This window comes from Myotis lucifugus, unplaced genomic scaffold (genome assembly GCF_000147115.1).
Source record: "Myotis lucifugus unplaced genomic scaffold, Myoluc2.0 scaffold_11, whole genome shotgun sequence".
NCBI lineage: Eukaryota > Metazoa > Chordata > Mammalia > Chiroptera > Vespertilionidae > Myotis > Myotis lucifugus.
This window is the reverse complement of record NW_005871059.1, coordinates 9394444-9417118: the sequence shown is the minus strand read 5'-3', so window position 1 is coordinate 9417118 and position 22675 is coordinate 9394444. Positions and strand designations below refer to the sequence as shown.

General features: G+C 37.4%; 1 long non-coding RNA gene across 1 annotated transcript; it reads left to right on the top strand.

The window, feature by feature from the left end:
• Positions 1-342: 342 nt before the first annotated feature.
• Positions 343-22083, top strand: LOC111825008. The gene is made up of 4 exons (XR_002828108.1): positions 343-395; positions 2590-2693; positions 20110-20263; positions 21894-22083. It is a non-coding gene; the product is annotated as an uncharacterized LOC111825008 (long non-coding RNA).
• The last annotated feature ends 592 nt before the right edge of the window (positions 22084-22675 follow it).

Here is a 22675-nt window from a genome sequence, read left to right as displayed (position 1 = left end):
GCTTTCACAATAACATTTATTTTTCACATGTTCTTTCTTGTGATCATAAACTCAAAATGTCTTCCTGCATTTTCTTTTTATTTTTTTCCCCTTTAACAATTTAATGAGCAACATCTCAGTCACTCACTGTATCAGGAACCCTGATAATTAAACACACACACACACAGAGAAAACACAAAGGAACTGAACTTTGGGGGTTTATATTCTAAGAAGAGGAAAATAATAAAGAACCATTTATTGCAATATGGTATCAATTATAATATTAAAAGAAGATGTCAAAGTCTTCTTTTTGTGGTCATATTTTGGCAGGATTTTAAGACTAATGCAATTCAGCATGCAGACAAAAGGAAGACGGTATTTCCGGTAGAGGAAGGAATAGACCAAAACACTTAAAGGTAAGAGAGTACCACCTTCAGCTTGTCCAAGGTACAGAGTTTGTTTAGGGAGTGGTAGGCAAAACACAAGGCAGAAGAGTTGATCATAGGTGAGTTTATGAAGACCCTTGCTGCTATGCTAAGAAAGATTGCAGCCTGATACAGTTTACAGAAAAAGGAAGCATTGAAAACACATTAATAGGGAAGGGATGTGTCAAAAGTATCTTTTAAACTGGTTAACTCATCTGTAGCATGGTATGAAAAATGAAGCACAATTATGGGACTCCTATAATATTTCAAGTGAAGTTTGATCAAGTTCACATAACATAGTACTGCTAGGAAAAGAGAAGGGACCTAAGGAATTGTAAAAGAGGTAACAATGGGTTTGTGACTCAGTAGATGTAGGAAATGGAACAGTATTAGACATCATACTCACTTTGGATTAGGGAGACTGGAGTTGTTGAGTCCTTTAAAAAGGCAAGAGTAAAATGGGGGGAAATGAAGGAAGAAGACTTTGGGTTTATTTATGCTGTTTGGAATGCCTTAAGGCATATGTTATATTCTGAAGAAAATAGGAAATACGGATCTGTATAAGTTAATATCCTATTTGTCTCCATTTAACAGAAAACCCACCATCGGACTTAACCACACTGGTTTATTTCTCTAATAGAACAGTAAATCCAAAGATGAGAAGTGGCTGTTATTCTGCTGCAAAATAATCTTGTTGTTGTTTTGCTCATTCTGGTCACCTGCTGATTATAGGTTGGCTGCTCCATCTCTATTCTGCACTCACATTCTAGACAAGAAAGAAAAAGAAATAGAGAAAGAACTCATGGGCATGGACCACTAGTAATTGCCAGAAAGAGGGGGGTTGGGAGGAAGGGGCAGGATGGGATAGGGGGATGGGATAAATGGTGATGGATGGAGACCTTCTTTGGGTGTTGAACACACAATACAGTGTACAGATGATGCATTATAGAATTGTGTACTTTATATAATTTTATTAATCAGTGTCACCTTAATAAATGTAATTAAAAAAAGAAAAAGGATAGGAAGACAATGATAAAATCAGAAGCAAAATAGTTTCAAATTCCCCAGAAAAAGAACAATTTTTGAAATAGTGACGTGGGAAGTTTTGCAGGTGCATTCTCAAACAAAACAACCCAGACTGATGATATTTTTTAAAAAACAAAAAAAAACAAAACCTCAACCATTGAAAGTATCTGGAAGCTGTTTTAAAGATATGCTGCAAATAAATTTCTTGAATTACTTATTCAAGAAAATCAAATAAATCTGTAAAAAGAATAAGAGTGTATGTCACTTGAGCTACAAAGAGCCATCTCAGTTCCCAAACACCCAGCTCATTGTGATGGAAGATCCACCTTGGGTACATGTGGCCAAAAAGGCGAGACTCACTTCCCAGTCAGCTGCAGCCAAGGGCTACAGCATCTCTGGAGAAGGGGCAGGCCATGAGCATTTCTCATCTGTCCTAGTGCTATGTTGCAGAAGCTAAATCCTGGTCAAGTTCATGGGGTCCCTTCTCCATTTAACCCCCAGGTCTTAATGGATAGATGATAGACTGAGAATAATGGGGCCCCCGCTTTTGTCCCAGTTTACATTTAGAATTTAGGTCCTATCTTAGAAAATGTAAACTCAGAATACCAGACACACTGTCCCAGCCCAGAGTGTTTCTCTTAAAACCTGCATGTCTCCCAACAGAAATGAGACACTATCCCCATTCTCAGTTCTGAAGCAGTAGCTCAGAGATTTTACTTATAGAGAGAGGCAGGCTACACAGACAGAGACCTAAAAAGCTCTCCCCACGAAACTGATTATATTTGAGCAGAATGTGGGGAAATTGGAGCCTAAGTTGGTCCTCAACAAAGGGAGATTCTGAGATAAACAATTAAGAAGAGGCCAGAATTTCTATAAGCAATAGGCTAAATTTTAGGCCAGCAAGTTTAACAGAGAGGGCAAGGGAAAAAAAAAAGCTAAGAAGAGTCATCCTGGGGTTATAACAAACCTCAAAAACTGGCTAGGAAATATACCCTACAATTTATGTTCTAGGGTATTGTCAAAAACAATAAAGCAATAATTGGCAGTTAGTAGAGGCTAACAGCTAGGTATGATACCCCAAAAAAAGAAGACAGCTTAAAATAGTGAAAGGGGCATAAGCAAGTCAAAGAGAACCCTGCTAAAACCATTGTCATTTCAGGGTGAAGATGTGCATCCTAGGCTATGCCTTCTGAGGAGTGACATTAGAAATTACACACTCTGGGGAAAATGAATTACATTAAAACAGTCCAGCTAAATCACTGAGTAAGTAGACAAACAAACAATAACAACATGTTCTGAAGAAAAGAAAAAATGTGTGACTTGTGTACAGGAACAAAAACAGGCAATAGAAACTGCCTGTAAGAGGGCCTAGATCAGTGGTCGGCAAACTCATTAGTCAACAGAGCCAAATATCAACAGTACTTCTTCAAAATAGACATGCCCAGGCCGAAAACCAGCTTCTGCACATGGGCCACAAAGTTTCAATCTCACTGTACATGCACGCCCGCATGTGGTATTCTATGGAAGAGCCACAGACAAGGGGCCAAAGAGCCGCATGTGGCTTGCGAGCCGCAGTTTGCCGACCACTGGCCTAGATGATTGTTTCACAAGATAAAGACTTTAAAGCAACCATCCTATATAATAAAAGGGTAATATGCAAATTGACCCTAACAGCAGAACGACTAGGAATGACTGGTCACTATGACACACACTGACCACCAGGGGGAAGATGCTCAATGTAGGATCTGCCCCCTGGTGGTCAGTGAGCTCCCACAGGGGGAGCTCTGCTCAGCCACAAGCCAGGCTGATGGCTGCCAGTACAGCGGTGGTGGCAGGAGCCTCTCCCGCCTCCTCAGCAGCACTAAGGATGTCCGACTGCAGCTTAGGCCTGCTCCCTGCAGGTAAGTAGACATCCCCCGAGGGCTCCCAGGCTGCCAGAGGGATGTCTGACTGCCAGCTTAGGCCCAATCCCCCAGGGAGTGGGCCGAAGCCAGCAGGTGGTCATCCCCCAAGGGGTCCCAGACTGCGAGAGGGCACAGGCTGGGCTGAGGGACCTCCCCCCTTGAGTGCACAAATTTTTGTGCACCAGGCCAGGCCTCTAGTCTATATATATAAAAGCCTAAGTAACCAGCCAACCAGCTGGTAGCTATGATACACACTGACCACCAGGGGGTAGAGACTCAATGTAGGAGCAGAAACCACAGGCATGGACACATGGAACAGACTGATGAATCGCAGGAGGAAGCGGGAGGGTGGTAAGAGATTAACCAAAGATCTTATATGCATACTAGAGGCCCAGTGCATGGATTTGTGCACTGGTGGGGTCCCTTGGCCTGGCCTATGGGGATCGGGCTGAAACTGGCGCTCCGACATCCCCCCACAGGGTCCTGGATTGCGAGAGGGCGCAGGCCAGGCCGAGGGACCTCACTGGTGCATGAATCTGTGCACCAGGCCTCTAGTTATAAATAATTCAGAAAACAAAAGCAAAACTTGTTTCAAGAAATTAAGTATGAATATAATGTACCATCAAATAAATAATATGAATAAAAATATAGATAATATAAAATAATCAAAAATAAATTCAGGAATTGAAAAGTACAATTACATAAATGAAAAATTCATTACAAGGTCCCAAGAGTATATTTGAATGACAAGAAGAGTCAACAAACTTGAAGATAGATAGCAATTAAGCAATATGAAGAACAGAAAGAAATACAAAAGATCCATACAAAGATATATTGTAGTAAAAGGTTGAATGACAAAGACAAATGAAATACTTTGAAAGCACAAGTGATTCAGTATGTACAAGGACCTCCAGTAAAATTAACAACTGACATCTGATCAGAACCCATGGAGACAAGAAACATATTTGCACATTTAAGTGTTAAAAGACAAAAAATGTCAACCAAAATTTTTATTTTTAGGAAAACTACATTTTAAAAATGAAATTGAAAAAGACTTTGCCAGATAAATAAAATAGAGGTGTTTAGGGTGATTTGTTATTAATAGACCTGACCTCCTGCCCTAAAAAATTACTAAAAGTAAATTCTTCAGGATTAAATTAAATATTTCAAAATCACATGGACAAAACAGAGCACTGGTAAAGGTAATTACATACTTATAAAGGACAGTATAAATGCTTAATTGTTCTTCTTTCTTCCCTTTACTGGTCTATAAAGAAATTCTGTAAAACAAAATTTATATGACAATATTACTTACTATTCCTTCAACAGTATAGAATAATAATAGGTTAGGGTGTTGTTTTTGTTTGTTTTAAATGTTTTTTGTTGATTTTTAGAGCGAGAGGAAGGGAGAGGGAGAGATAGAAACATCGATGAGAGAGGAAGTCATCAATTGGCTGCCTCCTGCATGGCCCCCATTGGGATAAAGCCCAAAACCCAGGCATGTGTCCTGACTGGGAATTGAACCGGCAGCCTCTTGATTCCTGGGTTGATGCTCAACTGCTGAGCCACACCAGCCAGGAAAGTTAGGGTGGTAAAACTCAGTTATCTGAGAAAAAAACAGAAGTTATGCATCTTGTATATCTACCTGCTAGTTTTTTATGTTGAATTATACTAGTACTTCTTAAATTTATGTGGAATCATTTTCATTCCTCCTTAAAACCTTCATTCAACTTTTCTTGGTTATCTAAATAATTGTGAATAATAATAAATTGTGTGGCATGCAATTTTTCTACTGTAGTATTGTTCTAACATTCCTTCCCAAACTTATCTTTTGCTGTTTACTATATTGTCTCCCCATATTTCAAAATTATGTTACTTTTGCTGCTTCAAATGGGCCTCTGATGAACTCCCACACCCTTGCTCATGTTCTCTCTACCTAAAATTCCCTCTCTGTCTCCCAGTTTTCCATGTCAAAGTCAGCTCATTCTTCAAGGTGCACTATTGATTATACTTCTGTCATGTTGTGTTTTCTTAACCAGCCAACATTTCCACCTTTGAATCTTGTTTTATTTGCATTTTTATGTGGCATTTATGCTAATTGGCCCCAGGTTATGAATATTTGAGTAATTTTCTCTATGTAACTAAGGATTGCAAGTCCTTTATCTCCAAAATCTAAAAATGCATAAGGAAGGGTTTCAAGACATCAGAATGAGAGTCTCAATAAACTATGATTGAGAGATATTACGCAGAATTCTTGAATTTAATTATGCATGAACACTTTGTGCTTTATCAATATCCAGCAACAAAACATGTTTTCGTACAAGAGAAAACAGAGCATATAGAAGGAGAGGACTGTGGGAACAACAAGTCTCAGGGGGGCCGGGGGGGGGGGCACTAAGACAATAAACATGTCACCAGTGAACGGGTACAACATATGAAAATGATCGCATGAGAAACAGATTCCAAGTCTCATTACCCTATTTGAACTCATGAGGATTTTCAGAGCTCTGTTCATTTTCAAAATAAAAGGCTGCTTCCACCTTTAAGGATTAAATATTCATGCCAGTGAGAGGATAGAGCTGCTTTGAACAAATTCAACCCCTTGTGGTTAACAGAGAAGATGCCCAGGTCTTGACCTTGTTTGCTTCGGGTACCATGTTCATTTAGGCTTCCAAACATTAAAAACAGGAAAATTGTCAATTTGTGTACATTTTAAAAATTAATTGATATCTGCCTCCTGAGGTCAAATATTACTTCCAGTATTTTTCCAGTCATTCAATGTTTCAAAATTTTATCTTCAATGGTCTATTTTTAAAGTTCTGTTAAACTTAATAATGTTCATTGTTCACAACAGTGCTATAACTCACATCTGGAGCACTACAGGATGATGGAAGTCTTTAGAAACTAGTCGTTCTTTTAAAAAATCAAAACATGCAGCTGTGGTACTCACAGAACTATATTGTTCTTCTGAAACATGGGGAAAATGTTTAAAGTCATATGACAGGTTATTATTTTAGTTAATGTGAAATGTTCATTTGACAAGCTTATTGAGTTTTATTTGTGTACATAACTCCATAGCCAACCTATAGTTTATTTCATCCCCTTCCCCCTCACAAACTGAAATCAACAAATGTACCATCTAAAAACAAACCAAAACAACAACCACAATGACAAGAGAAAAACACCTGGAGTATTAAAGTGTTTTAACTGGTATGATTTACGTTAATGGTGCGGAAGAGAATTTTTTTGGTTCTCAAAAACATAACAGGCAATTGATGTGCCATATTGCAGTATGGTTTTAGCTATCAACATGTCAAGATTCAGTTTTGCTGTTAACATTTTACAATTTAGAAGGCTGTAAGAATATGTGCAGTGTAGCAACAACACAGGCTTCATTCCCTCAGCTATATTTATTGGGCTCTCATTCTTCCCCCTCTCCCAGAAGAAATTGAAAAATAAAGAGAGCAGAAGAGACAGACAGGCATCCACTTACTATATTTCATTTTCTTTATTATGTCAAGTAATGAGAAATAAAGAGACAGAAAACCGAGTTCTTAATAGCCTATGCTCAGACCAAAGAAGATTCCAGACAGAGGAATCACAGTCTATTTTTATTGGTTTATTACCTCCAACAGATAATTTAACCATGTCAAAGAATATACCACTTGATCCCAGACCCTCATCAATTACAAATGCCCCAAGGTTAAGGATGTACTGGCATGCTACTGGATTTAGAGTTGATGGTGATGTCACATATACAAGTAACAGTGAGTAAGAAGCAGGGGGATATCATCAGAAGTCACTAATATTGTCCTTTAAGCTTATTTTTACTAGATAACGGCTTCAAATGACATGACTAGACTGCAGTGAACAGGGCTAAGTTGATGTATAAAGAAAAAATGAATGTAAAAGACAATCTGTAACATAAAGAACATACCTACTTTGTTCATTATTTTCTGGCTCTAATCAGATAATGTACATTCAATACATTCAATATTGGTGATACTGAGAGTATCAATATTCATGTAACCATCAAATTTCAAGTTCAATAGCAGACACAAAGATGGAAATTGATATTATGTACATATATGCATTTCATGACCAAGTAAAATACTTTAGACTGAGCATACAGTTTTAAATGATCCTGCACAATGAGCCAGATGGAGCTATTTTTAAAATACTTCTATTTTACAGCTTTTTGAAAGGAAGGATTTTCCTTTTAAAATGGAATCAACTATTCATCAAAAAGAGAGAACATTATGTTCTTGGCTTAGTTTTTCCATAAAGAACTCAACATAAACAGAAGAAAGAAACTCTAGAATGTGTGTTTTATTTCCTGTGCATGCAAGATTGGAATCATATAGACTTAAGAGAGAAAGAATACTTTTTAAAATAATGGGTATATACCATTAAATGTATTCTCCAATATAAAATTAATACTTTTCTTATCAGCAAAACCACCCACTTTTTTAAATTCTTTACATCTTATTCTTTTGTAAAATCTGCAAAATGCATGTTAGAGCATTTATTTTCAGGTAATTAAGTGGTGGCTATGTCAGTAATAATCACATCAGTCTCAAAAATGATCTAACAATAAGTAGAAAAATGTGTGTGTGTGTGTGTGTGCGTGCCTATGTGTGTGAGAGAGGGAAGGGGATAGAGAGCTAATCGGAGGGGGGTTAGGGAATGAGAAGGGGAAAAAAGGGGAAAAGTGGAGGACAAAAGAACACTAAGAAATCTTTGAAAGTGATAGATATGTTTAGTACCTTGGTTGTAGTGATGGTAAAGTGATAGATATGGTTTAGTTCCCTTGGTTGTAGTGGATGGTATCACGGGTATATGAATATGTTTTAATCTCATCAAGGATGTAAACATTTAAATATATGCAATTTTTAGATATTAATTATATCTCAGTAAAAGTGAATGAGATATTTCTCCCTCACAGTGAGCAGGATAACAGGAGAGTGTCAGCCTTTGGGGACCAGGTCTATATAAGATAATAATATGAAACTAGAGGCCCGGTGCACAAAATTCATGCATAGGTCATGCATGGTAGGTCCTAGCTGGAGTCCTCCTTCACTGCACCCAGCTGCCGGCTGCTGGCCGGGGCCTTCCTTCATTCTGTGCTGCCCCCTGGTGGTCAGCGCACATTATAGTGAGCATTCGAACTCCCAATGAAAAGGGTAGCGGTCGTACGCCAATTACCATGTTTCTCTTTTATTAGTGTAGATTGCTTGGTATATACCATTTTACTTCAAAATCTTAGTGTGAACAGGCAGGGTATAAATAAATAAAATAGTACACTGATATTACATGTTGTGATCAATTAAAAATGATGCCAAATGATATAAAGTCTCTAAATAGTGACCCCAGGTTTCAAGACTACACACACACACATGCACACACACATATGTATACACACACACACACATACACATTCATGTCTATACATATTTAAGACAAACTATCAAGTACAGAGATTAAATATATACCTGGATGGAACTAAACAATTCTGCCAAATGTCCCATACTACAGTACATAAAGCAGCTCATTGTTAAATTATTTACAAATGATAAGCCATTAGAAAACCAATGTGGCATAAAAATATTATTTCAATGAAAAACAAAATTCTTCAAAGTGTTACAATGAAAGGCCTAGAAGTAGCCATTTCATAAAATGAATTCTATCTACCAGCACAGCAGCCCATAAAATGAAATTATGTTCTCTCTGTATATGTCAGCACTGATGATATCTAATCAATAACTCTGCCCTGTCAAGCTCAGGTTGAATTTGTAGGGAGAAAAAATCATGTTATATAGTCCATCTATATTATTTCATGAATAAACATTCATCTATTTAAAACTAAATATACTTGCAAAAAAGGTAAAGAGAGAGAGATATATGCTTTTAGGTGAGTTATACTTTTAGTGATGTGGAATGTTTTTAATATATCTTGAAATAAGCTGAATGGAGGATTGAAATATTTGCATTTATATTGCAACAACAGTTTAACAGTCTTCTATTTACCTGGTTTGTAGAATCTACCTAATAATAATAAAAAAACTGGAGGAAGAAGTTCCAGCAACTATATAGTTATTATAATCAACTAGGAATATCAATTCTGGTATTTTTTAAAATTTGAGAGCAGCAATATTTTTTAAAAATCCATTGTCTTTTTTTTAGAACCAAATATTATTAATTTAATAATAATATTGTTATGTAGAGCTTGACAGTTTACATTGTTTTATATAATTATAGCACTTATTCAGTGCTTGTTATGTACCATAGGTTTGTAGTATTATCTTGTATCAGGAAACTGAGATTTTAAAACTTTAAGAATATTGTTCAAATTTTTTAAAAAATATGAAGTGAGACTCATAATTTGTACTTTAGTGTATCTTATTTCAAGACCAATGCCCCGAAAACTTAATGGTACATCCCATGAATATCATTTCATTAATTCTGATGAAAATGATTCCCTGTAACTAAGACACATGTCCAAGTTATTGGTCTCCATACATTTTTAACTATTTTTCCTTGATCCTGAAATCTCACTTATCCTTGAAGACCCAACAGAGTCATCTTGTTTTGTTAAGAAAATGATACTTGATGTCCCCAAATTCAAATGCTTTCTGGCTCTTTATCTCTTTTTCATGCATTTTTCTTTTGCAGAAATCTCTTTCAGAAGTCCATTTTTCAATTTTAGGTGTTTTTTTTTCTTTTTGCTAATATCCCCCTAAAAGGATACAGAAAACATACTTGACACTCAAATGCTTTGTTACTTCTCAATTATAATTTCCTACGTCACACTTATTTGAAGCCTTCCTCAACCACATGAAACACATCCAAACAACTGAAGATATGAAAATATGCTGTAGAATATCTCTTGAATATTCCCTGTAATCCTTCACCTGTCACTGCTTTAATTCTACCAAATTGGTCAACTCCTTTGTGTTCAGCTCTGAAAGATTGCAATGGGAGTTCTTCTAGCCTTGTTTTAACCTTCAATATGTTGTCCAAACTGTCAGATATGTCATTAGTAAATATCATGTCTGGCTACAAACATTCAATAGTGCTCTACTATTCTCAAAAAAACAACAACTTTAAGATCTCTACCTGAAATTGCATAAGAGGTCCTGGCCAGGTAGCTCAATTGGTTAGAACATCATCCCGATATACCAAGGTGCAAGTTCGATCCCTGGTCAGAGCACATACAAGAATCAACCAATGAAAGCATAAATAAGTGGAACAACAAATCTCTCTCTGTGTTTCTCTCTATCTCTATCAAATCAATACATAAAAAATCCTATATAATAAAAGGCCAGGGACCATAAGTGTAACTACCAAAACGACCACTCAACCAGTCGCAATGAGGTGCATTGACCACCTCTCAGTCCCTCTCTCCCCAACCCACAAGTTGCGGCAGGCGGGGCGGCAAGCCAAGCGGTGGCGGGCAGGGTGGTGAGCGGCAGCAAGCAGCGGCAAGCAGTGGCGACCTACTCACACACGATTTTGTGTGCTGGGCCTCTAGTTAAAAATAAAATGGCATATGAAGCCCTCCATAATCTGGCTCTGTGTTGTTTATAGTCTTCCTTTCCTTCTCTCGATTCCTTTCCCTCTGCTGTCTGTGCACAGATTAGTTCAAACACATCTGTGGCTTTGCAAATTGAATAGTTGTTTTCCAGAAAGAGCAGAGAAGAGTAAGCATCTGAGCAGAGACAACAACCAGAATGAAATATAGCAATTTGAAGTGGTGCAATGTGTACAGATGAGTGCTGTGAGCCTGTAAAATATGAGGGTTGTTGTTATATTGAGCCTTTCCTGATCTTGGTCTGATAAAATTATTTATTTATTTGCATCATTAAAGGTGTCATATGATGTTTTTGTTTATTTATCTAGTAAAACTGGACTTCCAGGGCTCAATTTACTTTATATTGTTTTTGAAAAACTAAAGTGTGTGACTCATTGTAAGCACTTACATGCTTTGTTAAACTATTAAACAGTTGAGAAATGATTCAAAAATGTATTAATCCATTTCAGGATCTTTGAAATATTTTAGAAAAAATCTTGATAAACTTTTATATATCTCAAGGTGGTGTGCCCTGATATTTCAGGCATCATGAAATATTTTTACTGGACTTTGTGAACCCAGTAGCTACAGGAACAGGGATTTCAATAAATATTAACTTTTTAAAAGGAAAATTAAAATTAATTGCAAGCATCTATTCTCAAGTTGCTGTATGAAAGAACTAAAGGAGGAATCAGACTCACTGGACAGTCACAAAGAAAGGTGGACCATTACTGGTCCAAGGACATTGGAGGCAGGGTACTGTTATTTATCTTAAGGAGGTGGAGAGCTTGTCATAGTAAAGAGGAAAATCTTTTTTCCTGAAATTCCTTTGCATATAGCTTTTTTCACTGCATGAAACTTGAACCTTAATTACTGGTCAAGTGAAAAATAGACCATACATTAAAAGACAAAACAAGATTTTTTAAAAAACAAAACAAAAAGCCAAAAGCATTTGCTAGACATAGGAGTGCCTTATGGGGAAATCCAGTTAAACAACCGTTAAGCATAATTAGGGGTCAAGAATAATTAGGCAGGTAACCAAAATCAAGAAATAGGCAGGAGTCAGGAGGTATACAGGTAATAGATGTCAAATGAGGTGGATTCTTATAATCTATATCTATCTATATCTATCTATATCTATATCTATATATCTATATCTATATCTATATCTATATATAGATATATATATGTAATATGCAAATTGCAGAACGGTGGTACAACCGAATGACCGCTCAACCAGTCTCTATGAGGCGCACTGACCACCTCTTGGTCCCTCCCCCTGGCCAGCAGGCTCCAATCCCTCGATGGCGAATGGGGAACCAGAGGTGGGTGGTGGCAGCTGCCGGCAGCCAGGGAAGATGGCCCTGATCACAGGCCAGGCCTAGGGACTGTACCCATGCAAGAATTTCGTGCGCCGGGCCTCTAGTTATGCTATAATCAAAGATCATATTTTGAAATAGTTTGCTAATATCCAAAATTTGTACTTACAGATTTTAAAATGAGGTAGATTTACATGCACTTGTAGAACATATATACAAATTATTTTAATAGAAAATTTACATTTTTGAATAATACCTAATCATAATTTTGACTGGTAATAATAGCTTTGCTTTTTTTTTTTGCATCATACTAAATTACGGCAAGTATCTCTAATGATTTACTTTATAGTGTAAGTTACCTTTCCTTTCCAACAACTATCAAATTGTGTTTCACCATTGTGAATAATATTGTTAAATTAACACATCTTTCTCACCAACCTGAGTTTTAATGTGAGTAGGAAAAATGTCTATTCTTTCTTATTGTTTTGAGTCAAGTGTCTTGCACAATGCCTGGGGCAAGGAGGAACTCAGTGTTTGCTAAATGAATGCAGTAACACATAGCAAAAATTGAAATGAATACATTATAACAAAATTATATTAAAATGAACTATTTAATAAGGCCTCATTTTTTATATTATGCATTTCATTATTATAAAATTTCAACCTGTGTTTTGCAGTAAACAAGTTATCAGAGAAATGCCAACTAAAACAACAAGATAACATGATATGAAGCATCTTTTCACATGCTTGACATCTGTGTATATTTTTTTGGTTATGTGTCTCTTAAGACCTTTGGCTCATTTTTTTAAAAAGTAGGTTGTTTGTTTTTTTAATGTTGAATCTTAAGAGTTCTTTGTGTATTTTGGATAACAGACCTTTATCAGATCTGTTTTTGCAAATGTTTCCTTCCAGTCTGTGGTTTTACTTCATTGCGTTCAGTTTATTTTAAAATATTTTTATTTAATTAGTATAATTTTTTTAAAATCACGCTAATCTCAATTATACCAGCATAATGTTAAATAAATCAACTAATTTCTGCTTTATGTCTTTCTATTTCCAATTGTTTTTCTTGGAGCATTTATCTGATCTGTCTCTTTTGCTCATTAGCGCTGTATTTCTAAAGAAAATATGTCCATATCCAAATATTTCAATTTTTGAAATTATCTATATTCTTATTTTGATACTTAAGCATATAACATTGTCTACATTCAATCCAATTATTAAATATAGGTGCTTCTATCTCTTTCTAAAGTGTTTGTCATGAACAAGACTATTCTAAGCACTACTACTTACCATTTACACATAACAGCCCCATTAGGTGGCCACTATCATTAACCCATCCACGTGACTGAGGGACAGAGAGGTTCATTATCTGCTGAACATCAACAGCCTGCGGATTGTGGGGCCAGGGATGTTGATTACTGGAGCCCTCTCTTCTTGCCATCACCTCTGAATCCATAATATCTCTTAACTTCTTCATAAAAATGAACACATAAATGCATTCTACAAACATTCATCTCTAAGTTTAACATTTGTTCTGAAATAATAGTGGCTAAAGCCCTTAATATTAGGAAAATTATATTCTAGTAAAGGTAACTAAACAAAGGACTCAGAGTATTAAGGGAAGCATTAATAGAGAGAAATTGAAAAGGGTTCTTTCAGAACTAGACACTAAATCAGAAATCTAGAGGAAGAGAAAGTGTTTTAGAGTGGCAAGCTAATGCTTAGGCTAGAAAGCAGAAACCAGCTGGTGCATTTATGAGAAGAAAGAAGTCAAGGTGACAGGGAAAGAAGGGACATGCAACAAATTTGTGGTCAAAGAGTCAGAGGCAGGCCATGCTTGCTTTTTTTTTTTTTTTAAACCAGGTGTAGCAGACAATCTCAAATGCTATGTCTCCTTCACACTCACAGTCTCCATATACTAGTAGATACACAGCATCCTATACCTAAGATTCTTCTTTGCTGAAAGATTTTCCTCTCTGGAAAGCTGAGCAGTCTGAAAAGTACAAGAGTACAGCCTTTGACCAATGCATTATGGGAGTCAAAATATATATTCCAGTGAGTGGCAGGAGTGTCTTAATCAATTAGGGCTGCTGTAAAAATATACCGAAGGCTGTGTGCTTAAGCAGCAAACATTATTTCCTCACAGTTGTGGGGTCTGGAAGTCCCAGATCAAGGTGCAGATAGAAAGTATATCGTTGAGAGCCCTCTCCCTGGTTTGCCAAACACTGCCTATTGCTGCATCCTCCCATATGGAAGTGCAAGATCATTTCTCTTGCTTCTCTCCTCTTTTCCTGTTTTGTTAATCCTCACCTGAGGATATTTTTTTCCATTGATTTTTAGAGAGAGTGGAAGAGAGGGAGGGAGAAACACTGTTGTAAGATAGACACATAAATGTGGGAGAAACACATTGATTGCTTGCCTTGCCTCCCACATGCACCTTGACAGAGGCAGGGGATGGAACCTGCAACCCAGGTAAGGGCCCTTAGACCTAGAATTGAACCCAAGACCTTTCGGTGTGTGGGGTGACATTCTAACTACTGAGCAATGCCAGTCAGGGCTCTTGTGTCTCATCTTATAAGGACATCTATCCCATCTTGACAGCTCTACCCTCATGACCTATTTGTCTCCCAAAGGCCTGACCTCCACATACCATTACATTGGGATTAGGCTTTAAACATATACATTTTGATGGGATGCAAACATTCAGGCCATAGCAACTTTCTTATTCCATGGTAGGACACTCTGAAGCATGTTACACACAGTCTTTTAAAAGTCTCAGGATCCCTGAACCAGGTGTGGCTCAATGGTTGAGTGTCAACCCAGGAACCAAGAGATCACTGGTTTGATTACCTGGTCAGGGCATATGCCCAGGTTTCGGGCTCAGTCCCCAGTACAGGCTATGAAGGAAGCAGCCAATCAATGATTCTCTCTCATCAATATTTCTATCTCTCTCTCCCTCTCCCTTCCTCTCTGAAATCAATAAAAATATATTTTTAAAATAAATAAAAATAAAAGTCTCAGGATCTGTTTCTGGGAAAACTCAAACTAACAAGGCTTAAATCTAAACTTTGGATTTCATTCTAAGTTTGTTAGGAAGAAATTGGAGACTTTTTAAGCAAAGGAGTATCATTATCTGAGTTACTTTTTAATTAAAAATGTCACTTTAGCTGCTTTTTAGGGAATTGAGTTGAAAGGAAGCAGCAAGACCTGCTAGAACAGTGGTTCTCAACCTTGGCTGCACATTAGAATCACCTGGGAATCTTTTTAAAATCCTGATTTCTGGGCCTCATCCTCCGGAAATTCTGTTTCTTTGTTACTAATGTTGTGGCCTCACCCCATAACAAAGAAACAGAATTTCCGGAGGATGAGGCCCAGAAATCAGGATTTTAAAAAGATTCCCAGGTGATTATAATGTGCAGCCAAGGTTGAGAACCACTGTGCTAGAAGAATATTCCAATAGTATAGGCCCCAAATGTGGATATATCAAATTTGTTTAATTTATGTGAGGAAAAAATATGGTGAATGCATATGTTTTGAGAGCAAGTTGACAACATTTAAGGCTTGCATGGAATAATAGTGTAAGGTAAAGGGAGGAATAAAAGATTAATTTTAGATTTCAGGTTATTTGCTGTTTAAATGGGATGAGGAAGGCTGGGAAAAGGGCAAGTTTGGAGGTAAAATCAATATTTCAATATTTTTTGCCTATGTTAAGATTAAGATGTCAAGTATTCAGCCAAATATATTTTAAAGTGCATCTGGAGTTAAAAGAAGTTGGAACTGGAGATCCAGTTTTGAGAGCTACTGTCACAAATAAAATATTTATAGTCAAGGGTCTAAATGAGATCATGTGGAACAGGGGTCCTCAAACTACGGCCCGCGGGCCACATGCAAATACAAATATTGTATTTGTTCCCGTTTTGTTTTTTTACTTCAAAATAAGATATGTGCAGTGTGCATAGGAATTTGTTCCTAGTTTTTTTTTTTTTTAACTATAGTCCGGCCCTCCAACGGTCTGAGTTTATAGTCAAGGGTCTAAATGAGATCATGTGGAAGTATCTAGAAAAGGAAAAGGGTGATCTCTATAGAATACTGTATCCCTCAGAGGATGACACACCCCAATGGAGACCAGGAAGGAGGGCTGTTGAGGTAAGAACACCACCAATGAAGTGCCAGGGGAAAAAAGCTTTCTGTAAGGAGTCTTGTTCAAGTGACATAAGTAGAGGTTGGTATATATCAGGGATATTATTAGTTATCTTTTCAAGATCTGGCTCAGCAAAGTTGGGGAAGCCTGACTAAAGAGGATTGACAAATAAATGATATATGTGAGGTGGGAAATGGAAACGAGAATTATACATATTTCTTTCCAGAGGCGTTTGTTGTGAAGCAGAGGTGGGAAGTGGGAGTGTGTGGTATGATATGGTGCAATCAGACTTGGAAGATTGCTGAGTGCTTATAGGAAATATTCAGTTTTTAGAAGTTTTACCCTTCCATTTATTATTTTCCTGATGTTATGGACTGAGTGTTTGTGTCTCCATAAAAATTTATATATTGAAACTCTTATCTCCCAACATGAAGGTATTTGGAGGTCGGGTCTTTGGGAGATAAATAGGGTTAGGTGATGGGTTTTATGCCCTTATAAAAGTCAACAGAAAGTTTGCTTCCGCTCTGCTCTCTACCATGGGAGGTGTCCCACCACTACCACCAAGACTGACCTTATCCTTCAGCTCCCTAATGGCTTATTGGCATACTCCATTTGAGCCATTAGTAAGCAAAGTGAAGAAACCACGTAGGTTTCTGATAAACAAATGAAGTAATAATGCAAGTTAAGAAAAATATTCCCCCTGGTATTCTGTTTCTTTAAGACAAGCCTTCCCCATAATGACCAAGGAGTAACAAAAGTATATTGAAAAAGATTAATGTCTATAAACCATAAAAGACTAAGCTGTCCAATATTTATCAGGACTCACTATCTGGGCAGTGACCAAAGTCCCACTTCCATCCATTTCTCCTCTCAGTCTACATTCTTGTCCTGTGTTTCAGTTCGTCTATGCCTGCCTGTCCGTTTTTAAAAATAAAAACTATTAATTTATATCATTAATTTCTACCGAGGTGGTAGCAGTATTACTTCTGCCAGCATATTTGACACTTTGTTAGGGGTTTTCAGGAATGACAAATCTTTAACAAAAAGGGAGGCAACACTAATGATAATGAAAAATACATTGTTAGAGACTGGCAGTAAAGATATTACAGCTCCTCTGAAAATATTTTCTGAACACCTGGGAGTTGGGTCAGGAGGATTTCTCAGCTGTAACTTGAAAAGCATGCCGCATAATAATTAATACTTACATGTAAGCAGGCCCTGACTGAAGTAGCTACAAGTTGAACATTGCTAATTCATGTCTTACTTTGTTGGGACACCTGCTCTCCTCCTACTATGATGTTTAAAATAACAACCATAACAATGACAACAAGACTTTAAAAAGACAATAGAACTACCAACCATTAATAGAAGCACTCCATGCGAATAAAAAATGTTATTGGTAGGAGTCATACTTTGGATGACATTGTGGAGCACCTATGTGTAATCTGTGAAACATACTCAAAAGACAGTAAATTGTAATTCTTATGTTGGCTTTGAATTTCACCCTCTGATATAGACTACTGATACCAGGAGACTAGGTCAGAATGGATTTGGAAATGGATGTTGATGCAAAGTGGTTAAAAACGGCATATTGCCTGACTGGTGTTGCTCAGTGGTTGAGCGTTGACCTATGAACCAGGAGGTCAGGGTTCGATTCCTGGTCAGGGCACATGCCTGGGTTGCAGGCTGGATCCCCAGTAGGGGGCGTGCAAGAGGCAGCTGATCAATGATTCTCATCATTGATGTTTCTCTCTCTCTCCCTCTCCCTTCCTCTCTTTGCAATTAAAAACAAAAACAAAACAAACAACAACAAAAAACAGCATCTTTATTGGGCCCACAGAGCTGCTCGAATTTCTGGCCTAGGAATTGAGGACACTGGAGGAGGACATCCTGGTGAAGTTGCTGTAGCTGTGGACCCAACTGCTGCTTCACACCTTCAAAGTGAGCCAGCCCATCAGTGACACTGTGTATGAGCGGCAGCGGCCAAGGCCCCCCTCAGAGGCCCTTGGGGGGTGTAAAGACTGCTAGTTTACTTCTATTTCTCCATTCCAGATCTTGCACAAATATTTTATGTGGCGAACCCTAACCAGGAATCATGCAGGGAAGGAAATTCTGGGGCAATGTAGTTGCAGCTTAGCTAAGCTGAAACAGTACAAAGCCACCACAATTGGTGGTAATGGAAATTTGTAAAGCTGCCCAAGATGTGCATTCTCCCCTATTTATGGAGCTGCTGTGCTGAGCATTTGCTGAGTAATTAAAATCTCACCATCAGAGGTGTCATTATTAGAACCCTGTTGGTGCTCTCAGATGTGAAGTCAGGCATGGGCCCTCACTGCAGAGCATCCCCTGGATTCTTGCAGCTTATCTGCAGCCAGTGATTCTTTTGATGGCACAGCAATACAAATATACACTTTATAGCTATAAAATGAAGAATATGCTTATATCTGTAAAAGCTAATAACTCCTCACTCCTCCCTTTTCTTTTCTATGCATGTGCACACACACCAACAAACACACACACACACACACACACACACATACACACACACACGAATATACACAGAACATAGCCTGAGGTAATACCATACATTACCTCAACATTAAAGAGAAAAATTGTTCTGGGTGAGTGTATTTAAGAACCTGTGGATGTGCATAGAGAAGACACATGTGCAAATAAAATGGAAAGGAATTTGGTTTTGATCTAATGGCTTCATCGATTTTTCCTAAGCAGGATTGTAATTACCTGCACGGGAGCTTAAAATAATATGTGCAGTAACTTTCAGGAGTTATCTGATTAAATGAATATGTTATTTGTATTCTATATGGAAATGAGCTTGTGTGTTTTGACTTTATGCATGAGGCTTGGACCCCCTGGGTATCCTGTGGGGACCAGGCACAGCTGATTTCTTCATCTGCAAGGCAGAAAGCCTGACAGCCACAGATGTGAGCTCTCCAGCTTTAGGTGTGAAAGCTGCTTTGTGAAGCCAGAATTCAGGCAATTAAGCAAGTTCCCCTCCTGGTAAGCTGGTGGTTAGCCAGGCCACTGTCAGTGCGGCCCACACCGCTCCCGGCAGAGGGCTTGGCGAGATGGAACACCTGAAACTTCTTGCTGGAAAAGAACAAAGACTCAAAACGAAAATGCTAAGGACCTCCTTTATAAAATTTCTTTAGCCTTTAGCTCTGTATTCTACAGGCAGAATCAAATAAAATAGAAAGGACCCAAGAAAATATAATATCATCAGTAATCATGAATAACTTCTTAGAGTTGCCAAGCACATAAGTTATGCATTGCCTATGGTTATATATTAATTATATATTATATTGTATCTAATGTAATTTTTGCAACAACCCTGTAAAGCCTGTATCAATATTGCTGGTTAGAGATTAGGAAACTGGCTCAGAGTGGTTTGGTGCCTTATTATCCGATATACAGACTGCAAATGGCCACGCCAGAAGTGAAACACAGATTTCCCTAATATCAGTCCCAGCCAGGGTCCACTTTAAATCCTTTCTAAGCAGACAGGACACACATGAGTTAGTAAAATAAATAGCCAATTTGACTTGGCTCTCCAGCACAGCTGTCTTATATTATGCCATGGTTTTAATGCATCATTTATAAAACTAGTTCTACCTTGTCTTTATTTATTCATTAGTTTAAGAGTTACTAATATTGTGAATTGGCACATAGCACTTTGCCAACATTTTGAAATAAATATTTAAATTGTGAATAATTTGTATTCCAGATGAGGAAGACGGAAAGGGAAAACGAAATTGTAAGCAGCCACATAATCAGGACTTCTGCTAGGGGTTTGCTAGTATGCCTTTTGCCACCAACAATGAGACTGCTGTCTCCAACAATGAGACATATACTGCCCCCAGAGGAGACCAACGTCAAAGGTAAAGAACTTTTCCGAAGGACAAGGAGAAAATAAGTGGCTCTGCTGGGATTCGAACACTGGCCTCTCTGATTCTAAGGCATGGGCTCACTCACTACTTCTCAAGCATTGTTTTCTAACTTTATAACAACTCCATAAAGTCATAAACTATTCACCTTATTTTGCAAATGAGGAAAATGATACAAGTTAACTTAAATTGCATGAAATCTCAAGGATATTAATTGGCAGAGAAGGAAATCAAATATCTGACTTCAATGCTTGTGCTCCTTCCACTAACTTAACAGATTCCTGCAAATTGCTGAGTATGCAGGATGTCCCCAAAAGATGTATCCACACTTTAACAGCTGATAGCTCAATTTTGAAAGTGAAATGTATTTTAATAAACACTGCCTTGATAATTATTCAAAGTTCATGTGTACATTTCTTTGGGACAACTTATATACATGGGAATGTAAACAAACCATAGAAAATAAATTACTTTTTTAAGACAATCGAGTAAAAATAACTCCTAGAGCCGTTAAAGACTGCTGAGCCCTCCGGTACCTGCCACTAAAGGCGGACACAGTTTGGCGAGTTCTTTTTCTATTAAGCTTCGAAGAATACTGCATTTTGAGTTTTTCATCTTTTTTTGCCAATATTCTCATAAGCACAAGCTTAACTGAGATACTCCTTAGAAAAAACATTTTTTGTAGTAAACAGAAAATGTAGCTAGATGCAGCATACTATAAATTGCATGCTGTGTTACTTTAAGTGGAAAGAAAAGAACCTCAAGGACCACGAAATGAAATATACACGTCACTATCAAGAAAAAAACAATGGGACAATAAGTTTACTGAAAATGCCTTTCATTTGAAAAAAAGTCTACACTGACTTTTAACATCAATTATTCTCACCGAGAATTATGTCAGTTAGTGTTACACTTTACCACTTCAATTGCTCCATGAGGACTAAAAATTGAATAAGTAATATTAATTTAATACATTAATATTATTTTGGGTAATAATTAATGGAAATAAACTATTTGATCCCACCCTTTTAGAACTGAGTTGCTTTCATCGTAATTGTCTTTCAAAAGCACTTTATGTATATATTGACCCATGCAAACACACATGCGCCAGGAGGTGGAGCTTAATTTCCTGCTTGGACAAAACTCTGCACCCCAGGCCACTGCCAGCAGACTTGAGGGTAGACTAGGTTTCTCAACTCCTCACTTTCTTTTTTTTTTTTTTTTTAAATATATTTTATTGATTTCTTACAGAGAGGAAGGGAGAGAGATAGAGAGCCAGAAACATCGATGAGAGAGAAACACCGATCAGCTGCCTCCTGCACATCTCCCACTGGGGATGTGCCCGCAACCCAGGTACATGCCCTTGACCGGAATCGAACCTGGGACCCTTCAGTCCGCAGGCCGACGCTCCATCCACTGAGCCAAACCGGTTTCGGCTCAACTCCTCACTTTCAAAGAACAGAGTAGGGAAAGCAAAGAGTAACTGTATAGTGTAAAACCTGTGAAAAACTACCCTAACAAGAGATGAAACAACTAGTGAAACAGTGACATGTTTCATGTGTCCCCAAAATAATGTGAACAGAGGGCAGTTCACCTGTACACTACTTCTTCCAAAAATCCACAGCCCTGGTTTAATCATGGAGAAAATATCAGACAACCCAGATGGCAGAACATTGCAGAGGATAGTACCTCTACTGTCAAGGTCATGAAAACAAAGGCAAATTGATACCAGAGACCGAGGAGAGATGACAACTGAAAACCAATTACAGCTACATGAAACACCCTGAATTGGATCCTCAAACAGAAAGAGACCATTATGGAAAAACTGGTAAATCCAAAATAAAGTCTCAAGTTTAGTTAATAGTAATGTGTCAATGTCAGATTCTTTTTTTTTTGAGAACTTCACCACACTTTGTGTATCACCAGTACAGTGAAGCACCATGTTTAGTACTCTCCAATTGCATCTTTATTCATTTCATAGTAGTAAATATTAAAATACAATATATAATATTTGTATGCATATCTTTATGCCTTTATTGAAACTATTAGCTTTAGAATAGTTTTATATTTCATTTTTAACTTTATATAAATGATAAAAATTCTACAACTTTACTTTGCGTGGGGTATAGTATTAAAGCTTCATCTATACTTACATGAAAGCTTTCATCCACTTATTAAGTTGTTTGTAATATTCCAGTATAATAATATATTTTATTTCTCCTTACCTATTAATGAATATTTTGGGTGTCTCTAATTTTCCACTATTTATAAACAATAATGCTTAGGCACAATCCTGTATAGATTTCCTTAGTTATGAGAGTTTCTCTAGAATGGAAAAAAGGCAAATAGTAAATGTTTTAGGTTTTCCTTTCCAAGAGGCAACATCAAGACTATTATATAGGTACT